The 16285-nt window shown below is 36.1% G+C and overlaps 1 pseudogene; it reads left to right on the forward strand.

Annotated features, from left to right (window-relative positions):
• Positions 1-16285, forward strand: part of LOC124885253 — a 91742-nt pseudogene that overhangs the window by 60015 nt on the left and 15442 nt on the right.

The raw sequence follows: 16285 nt of genomic DNA on the forward strand, positions 1-16285 counted from the left end.
TGTGGTCATTGCCCACTAGTCGCATTAGAGATGGCACCCTACTGATTCGGGCGACCAAACTAAGCTGAGTAATAAGTTTAGTGACCCTGAGAAACTGAATGACGACAATCTTTAATTCTATGGCAAGGTTTTCCATACCCGAAACATACATCACTGCTAGCTTGGCAGACACATTAATGGTTTCTGTCACATATCTGACAAAGAGGATATGTTTGAGAATTGCTGACACTACCTTGACATTTCAAGCCTAGCACCCAGTCTTTGTTACCATTTCTAAATATAAGTATTGGAGCACTAGCTGAGGACGGAGCTGGAACTAAAGATTTGGGTAAAACTGGGAACGGTTGCCACCCTTTGACTTTAAGTCACTGAAATTGAAGCTACCTGCTCTAGATCTCTTGTTTTCCCTCCCTCTATCCTTATTCTTAGCCTCTTATATCTGCTAAGCATGGACCATGAGCATAGATATGTCCATCTCCTTAATCAACATCCCAATTCCTGCACTCCTTAACCACACTCTCTGACACCCCAGACACGAACTTGCTCATTCTAGACCTATTATTTGCTAACACATAGGGAGCATATCTGGATAACTGAGTAAACTTAAGGGAATAATCTTTCACGCTCATGGTTCCTTGCCTGAGATTGATGAACTCTAACACCTTGGCTTCTCTCAGCTCTAAGGGAAAGAATCTATCTAGAAAAGTAGTAGAAAACTCTTTCCATTCTACGGGCTCTATATCTATACCCCTTTCTAACTTTCACTGATTAAAACACGTATGAGCTACATCTTGTAGCTGATAGGTAGCTAACTTAGTAATCTCACTGGAATTCACTTTGATAATATCTGTGACTTTCTGAACCTGATCAAGAAAATCTTGTGGATCTTTTTTAGACATAAATCCTAAAAATATGGGTGGATTTATTCGGGAGAAGTCTCAAATCCTAGCTACAAAAGTATTGGCCATTGGGTTATCCTAAACAGCAGGTAGCCGTTTATTTTGAGCTACTACAGAATGGGTTAGGGTGGTAAATACAGCTCTGAATTCTTCATAGGAGACATGCTCGTCTAGGGGATCTGCCTGAATAGGCTGAGGAACTGAATGATTTCCGGTCCTTCTTTCGTTAGTCTTTTTGGGAGGAATATTTTGTATAAAAGGAAGAAATGAATTAGACTGAGAGTTTAACTTGAGATCATGCTCACTCTCATGACATGAATACTGAAAGAAGGGAATCTTTTACTAAAACATCTCATAGCCTCTTGTCCATAAGTGTGGAGCTCTACACACAAAGACATAAGACTCTACTAAACGTGGCTTTCAGACGCACTAGGACTCATTTGAACCTTAGGCTTTGATACCAAGTTTGTAATACCTTGAGTCTGAACCTCAAATGCCACATGGTGCTTGCGACCCTAAAGCACTACAAGCAAACCCATGACTGGTACGTGTTGTGAGCACTAAATAATAATACTAAAATAATGCATAAGTTAAGTTGAAGTACCATAAGGTTCATTATCTGAGTACTGATAATAATAACATTGGATGATAAAATTTGAAAATTGAATACTGTCTGAACTGTTCTAGTCAGAAAAGCCTCTAATTGAACTATTTGAATATGGTGTTAATGATACAATCCCCAAACTAAATACGACTATTGAAATAATGAAGTAACTGAATATACTAAAATAAAAGTATATCCTTCATAGATGAGGACTCACTACTTAATCTGCTGCAGCTATCTGAATCTGTCTAAGCGCGGTCAAGAACCTGAGTATCCAAACTAAGATATGAGATATCATAGTGCAAAGAGAAAGAATGCGTCAGTACATGGAATATATTGGTATGCTAGATAAGGTAAGGTTGAATGCAAGGTTTCATATGCATGAACAATAACTAACTAAATGATTTGTAGAAATTGAATAAGAGTACATGGATGACTGAAACTTCTAAAAATACTGAGTATGCAACACTGCGCATATATATGTATATTGTATCTGAGCTTTTCCTGAAGCTGAGTACTAATTTCTTATAACTGAGTAACTGATATCTGAGATTTACTGTTAACTGAGTTTCTAACACTGATTGACTATATCTGACAGTCCTGTTTCTGTAGAACTGAAATAAGTTCTATACTAAGACTGAAACTGTAACTGTAGAAGGTAATCATCTAATCGACATACCCTTTTTCTGAATAGATTTAGGGTCTAACTTATAACACTAGCTGGAAGGGTATCAATATCGTGAACGGGTAAATACAAGCTAAAGAGTTACCCTCATCTGGAAGATGCCCTGAATGAGAATGATAGTACCCTCAATTGGCATGTAAAATACCTCATCAACCCTTAACTGATAGGTTAATGTCTCAACCTATGCTGGTTACATAGTTATGGAATGCAAGGAGTGCTACTAAGGGTCACACCTTCTACTAGCAGGTGATCCCCAATCCTTAGGTTTACTCGATTCTGAATCCTACTCCCAACTGAAGGAAATTAAGTCTTATAGTGGTTAGAACAGGACTGATATTATGTTTCATTAAGTTCTGTAACTGAATGAGTCCTACTAATCATGACATTACTGAGACTATTCAACAAATACTCTAGCTCTAGGTACACAGCTAGATTTTCGGGTATTGGATACCCCCAGGACTCGATAGAATTAAAAACAAAGCATAGCATAATCGTAAAAGTAGAACAATGAACTCATTTATACATTTTGTCTGGCACTTGGTTTACATAAACTTGTACATGAATGGGACCACATAATAACATGTCATAAATCCACTATTCAATGCACTTGACCATTTTATCTGACACTTAAGGAGAATGCTTACTTCATATAATAATATCATGGATACTACATTCAACTTGTAATTCAAGAGTTCAACATGAAGATCACATAATTTAAGCCACAAACTATATATTTTTCATGAGACTTGTAATTAATCATGGAATTAAATCCCAAATAATATCATGAACATGAATTCAATCTAATTCAAGCATAAAAATCCGAAATCTGAGATCTTCTATGTTTAAAAGGGGTTCTTGGACTTCATGGGTGAAAGGAACCCGTGAATGGACACCTAACATACCTGATAAGATTAATTATTGAAGGTTCTTGAAGGATTTCTTAAGCTTTGTTCTTGATTCTTGAAGCTAGGGCTTGAATAACTTGAGAGGAAGTGATTAATTCTTGAAAGAAATTGAGTAAATAATTATATAATAGGCTTTTAGGGCATTAATCTCTTGTTTAGGACTTATTATGGTCATGGAAAAAAACTCAAATACCCCTGGAATAATTTAAGAACACGGAACTTAAAAACTGAAAATTCTAATTTTTTGTTTCACTGCGACGCGGTGGCATCGCGTGAGCCACTGGAAAAAGGACAATTAGGAACTAGACTGATGGCATAATACAGCGCCATTGCGGTGTATCACTGGATGTGAATTTGGTCCTAGGTGTGATGCAGCGCTATCACAGAACTTTACTAGAAACTGACAATTGCGACTTAGCTGGTTTTCGCAATACGGTGCTGCACCAGGTGACACACTGTTTTACAAAATATGTTATAACTTCTTACCCGATTATAGAATTTGGGCAAATTTTATATTGTTGGAAAGTTGATTGAATTTCCTATGAAATGGTCTGCTCTAAACTAAAAAATTCTAAGTATTCTAAGAAATTTATATTGGAATAATAGTTTACTAAAAATTAAACTAAGCTAGGAAAATATGGGGTATTACATTATCACACTGACCGTTCTTAGATTGTACATCATTTCATGATGTAGTATTAGAAGACACTTCTGTTGCTCCTATTCATTAATAGGTGGATTAGCATGTTCGTTGAGTTGTTGTGAAGTGCTGAGGCTCTATCCTTCAGAAGGCCTTGTCATTTCATTATTCTTTTCTTATTGATATGGTACTTTTGAATTCTTTTTGGTCATAGTCAGGGATATGTCCTAAATTGATTAGGTATTATCTTTTTAGAGCTATTATGGACAGATGTGGGTTGGTTGTTGTATGACTCTAAATTTTCATTTGACATATTTATTCATCTTTTATTACTATCTTGAATTGGATTCCACTTTATCTTTATTGTTATAATTATGTGCTCATGAGGTAACGCGAAAGGGGTGGTCTTCGGTCCGTGGTGGTATTGAGATACCAATCATGGCCAGGCCCTGGTTCGGGTCTGACATTCTCCATACTTTAGTGATATCTTATGGTATTCGACATGCAAAATCAATAAGTTATGCATTATCTAATTCACTAGATTACACTCCTTGTTGATGACTATGCCCAATCATAAAGGTTTATATATCATGGGTTTTGCATTACTAACCCTATCTATAGTCCCAATATAGCCTTTCTCTTTTACCGGCTCAAGGCTAATTAAATGAAGATAACTCTTAGTCTTGTTGTTGATAAACTATTCCTATTTTATTACCCTTGATAAAGTCCAGAATATAGATTGGATGAGTTCCAACATATGCACTGATTATAAAGAAACCAAAACTAAAGCAACAACCATACATGACCAGTTACCATGTGATAATCACTTGTACTTTCAACACTGTTTATTAATTCATTATGGCTTCCACAATCCTAGTTGTGGTGTTTAGCTACTCATAATTACAAGAACACAAGATAACTCAAAGATGAAAATATAGTTATGAATTTACAATAATAAAAAAACACCAAAATCTCAACTTAAATTATAACCCTAGAATTGATGTCCATAAAATCCCAATATTATGCCTAAGAATCTCACAGTATAATGTAAAATATGAAAGAGTGTGTAAATCATAAAAAATATCCCAGAGGAGTATTTATATACAAAAATCAAACCTATCCTAATATAAAAAAGAATTCTAGGTTGGTTACCTCAAACGATAAGAAGGTACGATATCATGGTTAGAACCCATGATCGTCCTTAGGTGCTCATGGTTTATCTTATTTATATTCATCCATACATCATCAATAATACAAAATTTAGTATGCCTCCATAACTTGAACATATGAGAGTATGATGTGGTCATCTTCTGGGTGGACAATCCCATATTTATTATTATTGTGGAGACATGCTGGCAGAAATATTAAAAAGATTAACCTCTACTTTAAGCCTTTGTTATAAATAATAATTTGGAGACATTTGTGCTAATGTGAAAGAATATGAAGAGAAGGTAGAGTAGCTGAGGAAAATCTGATCTCAAATGGCATAGATATAAATAGACAGGAGTTTCATAGACCACAAGCTGAATACATTAGACATCTCAAGGTGGAGAATGCTATATTAAGACAGAAGTCTTACTTACACTGGTTTAAGTATGGAGATGCAAATTGCAGTTATTTTTATGTTGTTATCAGAGGAAGAAGAAGAAGAAGAATGTTCATTCACAAAGTGAAAAGTGAAGATGGGGTGTGGATTCAAGGGGATTATGAAATTGCTACAGCTTCTTATCAACATTTCAAGGATATATTTACTGGAAAAATAGAACATGTTCCAGAAGAAATGTTAGCTACTATTCCTAGAATGCTTTCGGATGCTCAGAATAAAGCCCTCCAGGAAATTCCTACTCTTGATGAACTGAAGACTGTAGTATTTTCAATGAATGCTCATTCAGCTGCTGGTCCTGATGGTATGAATGGAAGATTCTTTCAGTCCTGCTGGAATATCATTGGTATTGATCGTCTTTAAGTAGTGATAACTTTCTTTTGTGGTCATACTATGCCTAAATACTTCTCACACACTTGTCTTATCCTCCTTCCTAAAGTTTCTCATTCGAACAAACTTTCTAAATATAGACCTATCAGCCTGAGTAACTTCACTAACAAAGTCATTTCTAAACTCCTTTACCTCAGATTAGCTCCTATCCTTCCCACTCTCATTTCTAGTAACCAATTAGGCTTTCTAGGGGGTAGGAATATTGTTGAAAACATCATACTTTCTCAGGAGATTAGTAGGGCATTAAGAAACCAACTGTGGGTGGAAATGTGGTCATAAAGCTGGACATATCCAAGACAAATTATAGGGTGTCATGGTCTTATACTTGCTTAGTTTTAAGAAGATTTGGTTTTGGTGAAATCTTTATTGACATGATTTGGAGAACTCTTTTCAATAACTAGTACTAAGTTCTTGTAAATGGTACCATACATGATTTTTTTCACTCTACTAGGGGCTTGAAATAAGGTGACCTCCTCTCCCCTGCTCTATTTATTCTTAGGGATGAAGTGTTATCAAGGGCTTTAAACAATCTATATCATCATCCTCGAAACTATTGATTTCACATGGAGAGGAAAGGGCCTCAAAAAACCATCTCAGTTTTGCCTGTGACATCATCACATTCACTACTAGATGGGGACACACTTTAAGGCTAATAATGAAGACTGGCATCTTATGAAGAGGTTTCAGGCTAGCTGATTAACAAATATAAAAGTCATTTCTAGGTACCAAACCAAGTTTTTCGCTCCACAATTTCAAGGATCAAAGATGAAATTGTTTTTCAACAGAAGCAGAGCCCCATTACATACCTTGGTTGTCCAATTTATATTGGAAGGCAAAGAATTAGTCATTATGCTAGGTTGGTTAGAAAAGTGGCTTCAAGAATTGCAGGTTGGAAATCAAAACTACTTAGCTATAGTGGCAGAGTGGTGCTGGTAAAACATGTTCTGTAAGAAATCCCTATTCATATTATTTTGGTATGTATCACTCCCAAAACCATCTTAAAATAGCTAGTGTACTTGTTTGATGATTACTTTTGGGGAAGACAAAAACACCAAAAAGAAGTACCACTGGGCCTTCTAGAGAACTCTATGTTTCCTAACTAATAAAGGAGGGGTTGGTATTAAGCATCTTGCTGAAACATGTAAAGCTATGCAATTGAAGCAATGGTGGGTGTCCAGGAGCAACAATACTCTTTGGGGCAAATTCTTACTTTCTAAGTACTGTCAGAGAGTTAATGTTGTAGCCAGGATAGAAAAAATGGGTCAATCTCTGATATGGAAGAATATGATAAAAAACAAGAAGGAAGTTGAAAAACATATAATATGGAGACTCAAATCAGGTACCTACTACTTTTGGTAGGACAATTGGTCTGGATTAGGGCCTCTACACAATTATAGAACTGATGGTGTAATATCAAACAATGCCAAGGTTGCAAACTTTTTAACTGATTGGGTGTGGAATATGCAGAAGCTAATTATAACACTTCCTCCACAATTGTTGCATTGCATCCTCAGAATATCATTTCAGTTCTAAGAGGGGGTTCCTAATCACCTAATTTGGACTTTGAATACAAATGGTGACTTTACTTGCTCCTCATCATGGGTAATAATCAGCTCCTGTTAACTATGGATATTGTTATAATCCCGGCTAGGATATGATGCCTTTCATCTTTGTAGAGGGACCCTTTGTAGCTCACATATGGCATTATTTTTAATCCTCAATGGGAAATCTTCATATCCAAGCCTCAATAAAGACTTTGACACTATGGTGGAAGTATAAATCTTCTAGTAGTGCACAAAAATTGGTTTTTCAGGCCCTACCAATTATCGTTTGTTGGAACTTATAGAAGCATATAAGTGAGGGAAGCATCCCCAATGGGTTAAAGTGAAATTCTTGATTTACAAAGATATTTGTCATCTCTTATGCAGTGAATTCCCTTATATCCCCTGGCCTACTGGTTGGACAAAATTGATAGCTTATGTTGAGAAATACAGAGAGGAGATAAAGGTCACATCTGTGTATTGGTCTAAACCACCAACTCATATGGTCAAGTTAAACTCTGATAGTTGTGCAATCACAAACCCTGGAAGAATTAAAGCAGAGGGGGTTATAAGACACCATAATGGTGATCTCATTTATGCATATGCTACACCATTGGGACAAGGGACCAAGAACAAAGCAAAGGTGGAAGTTTCTATAGGGGACTCTCTAGGTGTTTGAACAATGGTATACAACAAGTTATGTTACAGATGGATACCGAGCTCCTAGTCAGATGGATAAGAACACAAATCTAATCCCATGAGTCTACTACCCCTTTTGGAGTCATTACTCAAACTCATCTCTCAGTTTCAGCTGTGCATTTGCAGACATGTCTACAGGGAAGCCAACTTTGTTGCAGATGCTTTATCAAAAGTTAGTCACCAAGCAGAACAGCCTCAACACTATTTTCACAATTCTGAACTTCTCTCAGAAGCAGCAGGGTACTTCAAACTTGATAAAATAGGATTACCAAGTTTTAGAAGGAGGAAACTGAGTAAACTGTAGGAACCACCTTAGTGCATTTTATGTCTTGATATAAATAACCAAATAGTATATTCTTATAGTTATATTAGTTTCATACATTCAAATGTTATTACCAAACCTGAGGTCAGGTTTATGCCCCCCTCATTGTACAGATTCTTTTGTGATTAATGATAAAGCCTGGGGTGATGCTCAGCACCTAAAAATTATATATAAAAAAAATCTTTCACCCAAACTTCTAAAAACTATAATTTTAGAGTTCCTCCCTATAACATCATGGTACGATCGTGACTTCAAAGCACAGTTGTGGGGGACTCTCATTTGATCTCCATTACACTTGACTCTTGCATATTGAATTTTAGACTTTTACCTATAACCACTTTGTATTATTTGACAATTATGTCACAACTAAAAAATCTAAGGGTCGTGAAGGCACTTGCTGCGACAAACCTTGAAAAGTAAGCCCACACACAAATTGGTACAAAAGATAAGTTAACTTTCAAAACCCAAGGCAAGGCTTCTAGAACGAAGCCGAACCATAATCAATATAATGAAAGCGGAAAGAAAAATAACTAATAATGTCATAACTCCCAAAACCTGGTGTCACAGTGTAAAAACTATTAGTACAACTCTAGAAAACATAATACATAGGAGTAACTTTGTCTCTGAATAACGATAAGACATAGTCTAATGAGAATAGGTAGTAGTAGACTCCGAACGAATGAAATCCATCGCTACCTCGTAAAGCTCCAAATACTGCTTGAATCAACCAATGTGGAGCATACCAAAACCAGGATCTGCACCAAACGAGCATAGTAGGAGTTAGTATGGTCCACTTGTACTTAGTAGGTATCATAGGCCTTTTGAGCAAAGTAGATAATAAAGCATATAAAATACACACTAAGGGCACGCCACCTGCAATCAGAAAATATCCCACAATAGTAGCCCACACTACTTACACTAACAGTTCTGTAATACTCATATATATTGAAACAAACACCAAAAAGGACCACAAGTATACATTATACCATATACAAGTAAAGCACAAAAGGACAACATATATAAAAACATCAAGCACAAGTAAAGGTAGATATAAAAAATGGATAGGTAACAAGTTAAGACAAAAATATGATTACATCACAAGCATAATAAAGTAAGTACAATGAAAATAATAAGGATAATGATGATGATGATGATGAGGTAATGCAAGAGGTCATCGCACAACTTCTGGGACTATCACACAACCTCTCTATACACCTACGAAGCTAAAGCTTCCTGACGTAGGACCCATCGAGGGTTCGTCAACCTATACATAATTCATATCAATATCTCCTCCCTGGAATATCCCTCGGGAGGGTTTTTATAAGATTCACATTTTCTATTAGAAAAAGGCAGAGTTCCTCAGTGTTTCCAATATTTCCGTGGTGGTACCAATTTTTCATGAATGTATATGATATGATTATGTAATGCCCATAACCAATTACAATGAGTATTTCCATATCCATTCAACATACCAACAAAGTGAGCCAAATATCCATTCAATATTCCAACCATCAATTAAAACCAATATGATTCATATGAAAATAGAATAGGCACACATAACAATACACAATGTGTACCACAATAGGCTTTTCATCAAACAAGATATGGTTATTTTCAAGCAAATAAGTTATCAACATCACGTAGGAACCCACACGATCACACAGAACATATAGGACGCCACACAGGCACAACACAATAATATAACCATTTTTCATGATTAGTTCTCACACCCTTAACATGTTTTAGTATAAAAATTAACTACCTATCCTAGTGGGATAGAAGTTAAGCCATAACCTATCTTGATTATAGAAAACCAGAATAAAAGCCTTCAAGCACAAAACCTCACTCTTCACAAACAATCCTAAAATTAACTAAAGCATAGAAATATAGAATCTACATATCAAAAGAAACCCAGCTATACTCATATTGCCTACTTTTAAGTCGAGGTCAAAATGGACCTCCGAAATGGATTTTCAAAAAAGAGGGGCAAAATTATAACTTTATTAAAAAATATATTTCTCATTTTTAGAAGTCTACACCTGAAAACCCAAGAAAATTTTAGTTAAAAATGAGGTTCAAATTGGAGAAAAAAAATTCAAGATTTACTGGGTAACAATCCCTAAAATTCGTTTAAAAATCGATAATTGAAGTTGTTTTGAAGATGAAATTAAGAGAAAACTGATTATTATAACATTAAAAAATCACCCATGTGAAAACGGGTAGAAATTGGGACTTAAATTGGAGAAATACAATTTTTAGGCCTTACGGGCCAAAATCCCCAAATTCCATATTGTAATCCAAGTTTAAAAGAAGAAATAGATGATAGAGATTGAAGGAATTAATTTAAATAGGTCTTATAGAGCTTACCCAAGCTTAAAAGTGGAGATAGTTTCTCCAAATCATAGAACCTTAAACTTCAATTCTCAATAATTGTAACAAATAGTAAAACAAGGGTATTTATATACCCAGGCATCGTGATCCCAGACCAGGTATCACGATCACGGTACCTGGGTGAAGCGACTATCGAGATCGCGGATCAGTTGTCACGATCGCAACACTTATCTTACACGTTCAATCATGACCACGGAAGTAGCCTCACGATCGAAGTGCACCTGCTATGTGGTGCACCAGCTGGGGACTTGGTGAAATTCTATGTCTAAGAGGGCCTCTCAGAATTCACCTAGAATCTCATGAATACAAACGAACTATGCTACCCTATCAAATTCGATGCCCCAGACTCAATGACAACATTAGATTTTTGAAAAAAAACCATATTTTTACAAAATTTACCCCCAAAATCCAAAATCACAACTTTCTGAATTGAGGCTCAAAATGAGAATTAAAAGTCATAAAACCACACTAACCATGTTACCACCCTAAAATTAATGTTCTGAACTGTTGGCATAATTTGTTTTGTCAATTGATGCACAGATCAAAAGATGTAGACTAAAGTTAACTATAAGGCTCTCAAAGCCACCAAAAATCATAATATAGCATAAAACATGCCAAAATGCATGGGGAACCATTCCAATTATCCCCACACCCCATAAACACCACAACACAATCATGGGGAGGGGTAAAATGGTCAAATTAAATAGAACCACTCATTTCACATAATTTATCAAAGTTCGAGTTATCACATTATCTACCACTAAAAATCTAGTTCGTCCTCGAATAACAGAAAGAGAAATACATGAACTAGAAAAAAGCTGGGGATAAGAACTAAGCATATCAGACTCGACCCCCCAAGTAGCCTCATCTATAAGTCGATGCCTCCACTAAACCTTAATCATAGGAATAACTCTAGAGTGCAACTATCTAACATCCCTAGCCAATATGGAGACCGACTCCTCAAAAAAAGACAACCTTATCTATCTAAAATGACTCCCAATGAATGACATGAGACTCATTTGAAATATAATTGTGAGGCATGGAAATATGATAAATAGATGAACATCTAATACCCATATCATCAAAAGTTAATATAATTTCAAATGAGTCAATATACCAGGGGCTAAGCCGGCCTCTCTTCCCAAATCTCATTACACCCTTCATGGGAAAAACCCAAATGAAAACATGCTCACCAATACTAAATCTCAAGGCAAGAAGTCTCTGTTGTGTATAACACTTCTGCCTACTTTGATCTGCTCAAAGTTTATCCTGAATGATCCAATTTTGGCTACTTTGAGCCGCTCAAAGTCTATCTTGATTGATCCAAACTCTATCTAAAAACTCACAAATCAATTTTGCACCTCGAGATTTAACCTCAAAAACCTCAAACCAACCTACTGAAGAGCGGAAATACCTACTGACTACCAAGGCTAAATACTACTCCCACTGACCACCGAAATCTATAACACAAGTGCTGAGAATATCCTTTAAAACCTGGATCATCCTCTCTGACTGTCCATCTATCTAGGGTGAAATGCGGTGCTAAAATTAACTCGACTTCCCAACTTATCCTAAAAAGTCTTGCAAAATTTAGATGTGAACAACGAGACTCGTTCTAAAATGATAGACACTAAAACACCAAGAAGACGCATAATCTCATGAATATAGATACAGGTCAGCCTCTCATCTTTCAAAGATACCTGAATTGGGATGAATTGAGCAGACTTGGTCAATCGATCCACGATGACCAAACATTATTAGATCCATGTAAAGTGCGAGGCAATCTGGTCAAGAAGTCCATAGTGATTTGTTCCCACTTCTACTCGAGGATGGGTAACCTCTAAGCAATCTACTAGGTCTCAAAGACTTGATCTTCACTTGTTGGCAACATAGGCAATAAGCTACACAGTTTGATACATCCTTCATTATACCACCCCACCAGTAATATTATCTCAAGTCAAGATACATCTTAATCACTCCCGGATGGATGGAATAATTGGAATAGTGAATCTTTTAAAAAATAATCTAATCCAATCACCCACTCGGCTTTTAATATTCGAAACTCTATCTGAATCAAGTGAGGCTTCCTGAGCCTCACCACTCAACACCATATCTTGAATCAACCTCAATCCAATATCATCAAACTGATGAGCTTGAATCTGCTCCATCAAAGAAGACCTAGCCTATATTAATGCCAAAAGATACCCAGGTGACAAAATATCAAGCCTAACCATATGGTTAACTATTGACTGAATCTATAAGGCCAAAGGAATCTCCTAGGTTAAAAGATGCACAAAGCTACCCATGCTAGTTGACTTTCAGCTCTAGGCATCCGCAACCATATTAGCCTTTCCTGGATGATAATGAATAGTTTAGTAACAATCCTTAAATAACTCAAGATAATGGCACTGTATCCTATTAGGATCTCACTGGGTGAAGTGGTAGTGAAGTTTACGATGATTCCAGAAGATCTCATAATGGACCCACACACGTAGTGCCTCTATAACTTCAAAGAAAACACAACCGTGCACAACTTTAAATCATGGGTAAGGTGATTCTTCTCTTGGTGATTCCATTAATGAGAAGCATACGCAATTGCCTTACCCTTCTACATAAACACAGAACCTAACCCAACACGAAGTATCACAAAAAGATGGTAAAACCCATATCCTCCTTGGGCAAAGTAAAGATAAGAGCTGAAGTCAACAAATCCTTAACCTTTTGAAAGCTTACCTCACATGCATCAGACCAATGAAATGAAATCTTTTCCTAACTCAACTTAGTCAACGGAGCTACAATGGATAAAAAATACTCAACGAAACACCAATAAAAACCTACCAAGCTAACAAAACTCCAAATCTTAGTGGACAAAGTAGGCCGATAACCTGAGCTTACAAAACATTGGAGTATCCCGATCACGAACAAATGCTATCTTGGCTGGATCATTCATAGTACCCTCTTTAGTCACCATATGACCCAAGAAACAAAGAAACACCAACAAAAATTCACACTTGGAGAACATGGCATAAAACTGCTCGTCCCTCTGCACAATCTGCAAATGCTCTTCATAATTGAGCTTACTCTTAGAATAAACCAGGATATCATTTGTAAATACAATAACAAAATAATCGAGATATGGTTAAAAACCTGATGTTGGCCATATCTATACGTCTAAGCACCATAACTTACCCATGTTTTAGCTAAGTTTTGAGGATAAAATACATAATTCCTGCACTTTTAGTCTATTTTTAGTTAAGTGAGCTGACCTATGTGATTAGCATGCTTTTTAGGTACTAATGAGGAAGATTACAGCACTTTGGGGACCTGTGGACAGCAAAGGAAAACTTCACATAAAAAGGAAAGCAGCTCTTGGACTGAATCTGATGCATGGGAACTTTTTCCCAGGCAAACTCAATATTTTTAAATAGTTAAGGATGTAGTAGCAATTTATTAGAGAAGGATGTTATTAAAAGCATTATTGCTGAATTTTTAGGGATTTGGACATTCAGGTATTATTTTTGAAAACAAGAGAAGCGGCTTAGCTTGAGGACAGAGAGAGAAAACGTGTTTCTCTCTTATTTACGCTAGTCATCTTTATCACCAAGATCATTCTAAGTTTTGGTATGATGAATATTTCTAGTTTGATTTCTATTTTATTCATGAGTAGCTAAGTTTATTTGTTAGGGTTATGGAAAACTTGTAGTATACTCTCTATTGCTATGGGTTTTCGAATTTATGATGTGTTAATCCACTTATATCATTACTCTCTTCATTTTGATTGAATTCTCATGGTTGCAAACGTAGGGAATGCGCCATTATAGCAATAACTTATTTGATAGAAAAGTTACTATTTGGAAAAGAGAGTGTGACAAGAAAATAGGGTTTCCAACCTCTATTTTACATGTTAATTCCCTAGCAGGATTAACTTCTTTGAGAGTTCGTACAATTTGTTGTACACTTTGGATTCGAAAGGACTAAGGTGAATAAATCCTTGATCGTTGAAAAACACTTGGATTTAAAATTAGAATACGTCTCTCTATAAGTGCATGCATGTATAAAATCCGTATTACTCATAGTTAATAGAGAAGTAGAAGCTACAAGGTGGACATAACCCTAACTTGTCATTCTCTGTGATCAAATATTATTACATAGATCATCTCATCGTTACACTGATAATAGTATTGTGCACCTAAACCCAAACCCCCCTTACCTTGGAACCTTTGATCAACAGTCTAATAATAATTGCAATACTTAGTGATCATAGTATTCCCTGTGGGATTCGACACCCAACCCAGTTGGGTTCTATATTTGACAGCGACCGTTTACACTTTCTAACGAGAGTTGTAATTTGGGCGTATCAAACACCTGATTCATCAACTCCATGAACATGACTAGGGTATTGGTCAAGTCAAAGGACATGAGCAAAAACTTATAATGACCATATCGAGTCTAAATAGGTTATCTTCAGAATATCTGAAGCTCTAATCCTCAACTTTTGATACCCAGATCTCAAATCAATCTTTAAAAACACTACGATACCCTGAAGTTGATCGAACAAATAATCAATAAAAAGATGAGGATACTTATTATTAATTATCACCTTTTTCAACTTTCGTTAATCAATATGCATCCACATAGATCTATCATTCTTCTTCGCAACCAAGAGAGGCATACCCCATGGTGACACACTAAGTAAAATAAATCCCTTATCCAATAAATCATGTAGCTGATTCTTTTATTCTTTAAACTTGGTTGGGGCCATCCTATAATGAGGAATAGAAATGGGCTTGGTGTCTGGTTCAACATCAATAGCAAAATCAATATCATGATTCAGAGGCATACCAGGCTAATATTTAGGGAACACATCCATAAGATCGAGGATAATATAAATAGAATCCAAAGAAGGAGGTGAAACAACACTAGTATCAACAAATATGAGCCCAGTAAGACAAAACTCCTCTCTCAACCAATCTATGATCCTAAACATAAGATATAACCCCCGTAGGACCTAAATGAAGTACACCTTTCCAAGCTATCCTCATCATACTAGATGAAGCTAGAGTCATAGTCTTAATATAATAATCTAGGACAATATAGTAAGGATCCAACCAATCCATACCCACGATGACATCAAAGTCAACCATATCTAAGATAAGAAAATCTATACAAGTCGTACACCCAGCAAAAGTCAAAATTTAGGATTAGTACACCTTTTCCACAACTAAAGAATCTCCTATTGGGGTAGATACATGAATAGGAACGGCAATAGGCTCACTAGCAAAATCAAAACCCAAAGCAAAATATGCAAACACATAGAAGAAAGTAGATCCCAAATCAAATAACATAAATGCATATCTAAAAGAAATGGGGATGATACCTGTATCACTATATAAGAAGCCTCTACTCTAGTTTAGAAGTTATAGCATAGCATAAAGCATGACCACCAACTAGCTAAGTTGCTCTGCGACCACCATCACGGGCTCTGCTACCTCTGCCTCTCGTACTTCTCATAGAACCCATACCTTTCATAATTGAAATAGGAGTAGCTTTGGTCACATGGCGAGGGAAGTCCTTGGCCAGATAGCTAATCTCATCACACACAAAGC

The sequence above is a fragment of the Capsicum annuum genome, unplaced genomic scaffold (assembly GCF_002878395.1).
Source record: "Capsicum annuum cultivar UCD-10X-F1 unplaced genomic scaffold, UCD10Xv1.1 ctg81636, whole genome shotgun sequence".
NCBI lineage: Eukaryota > Viridiplantae > Streptophyta > Magnoliopsida > Solanales > Solanaceae > Capsicum > Capsicum annuum.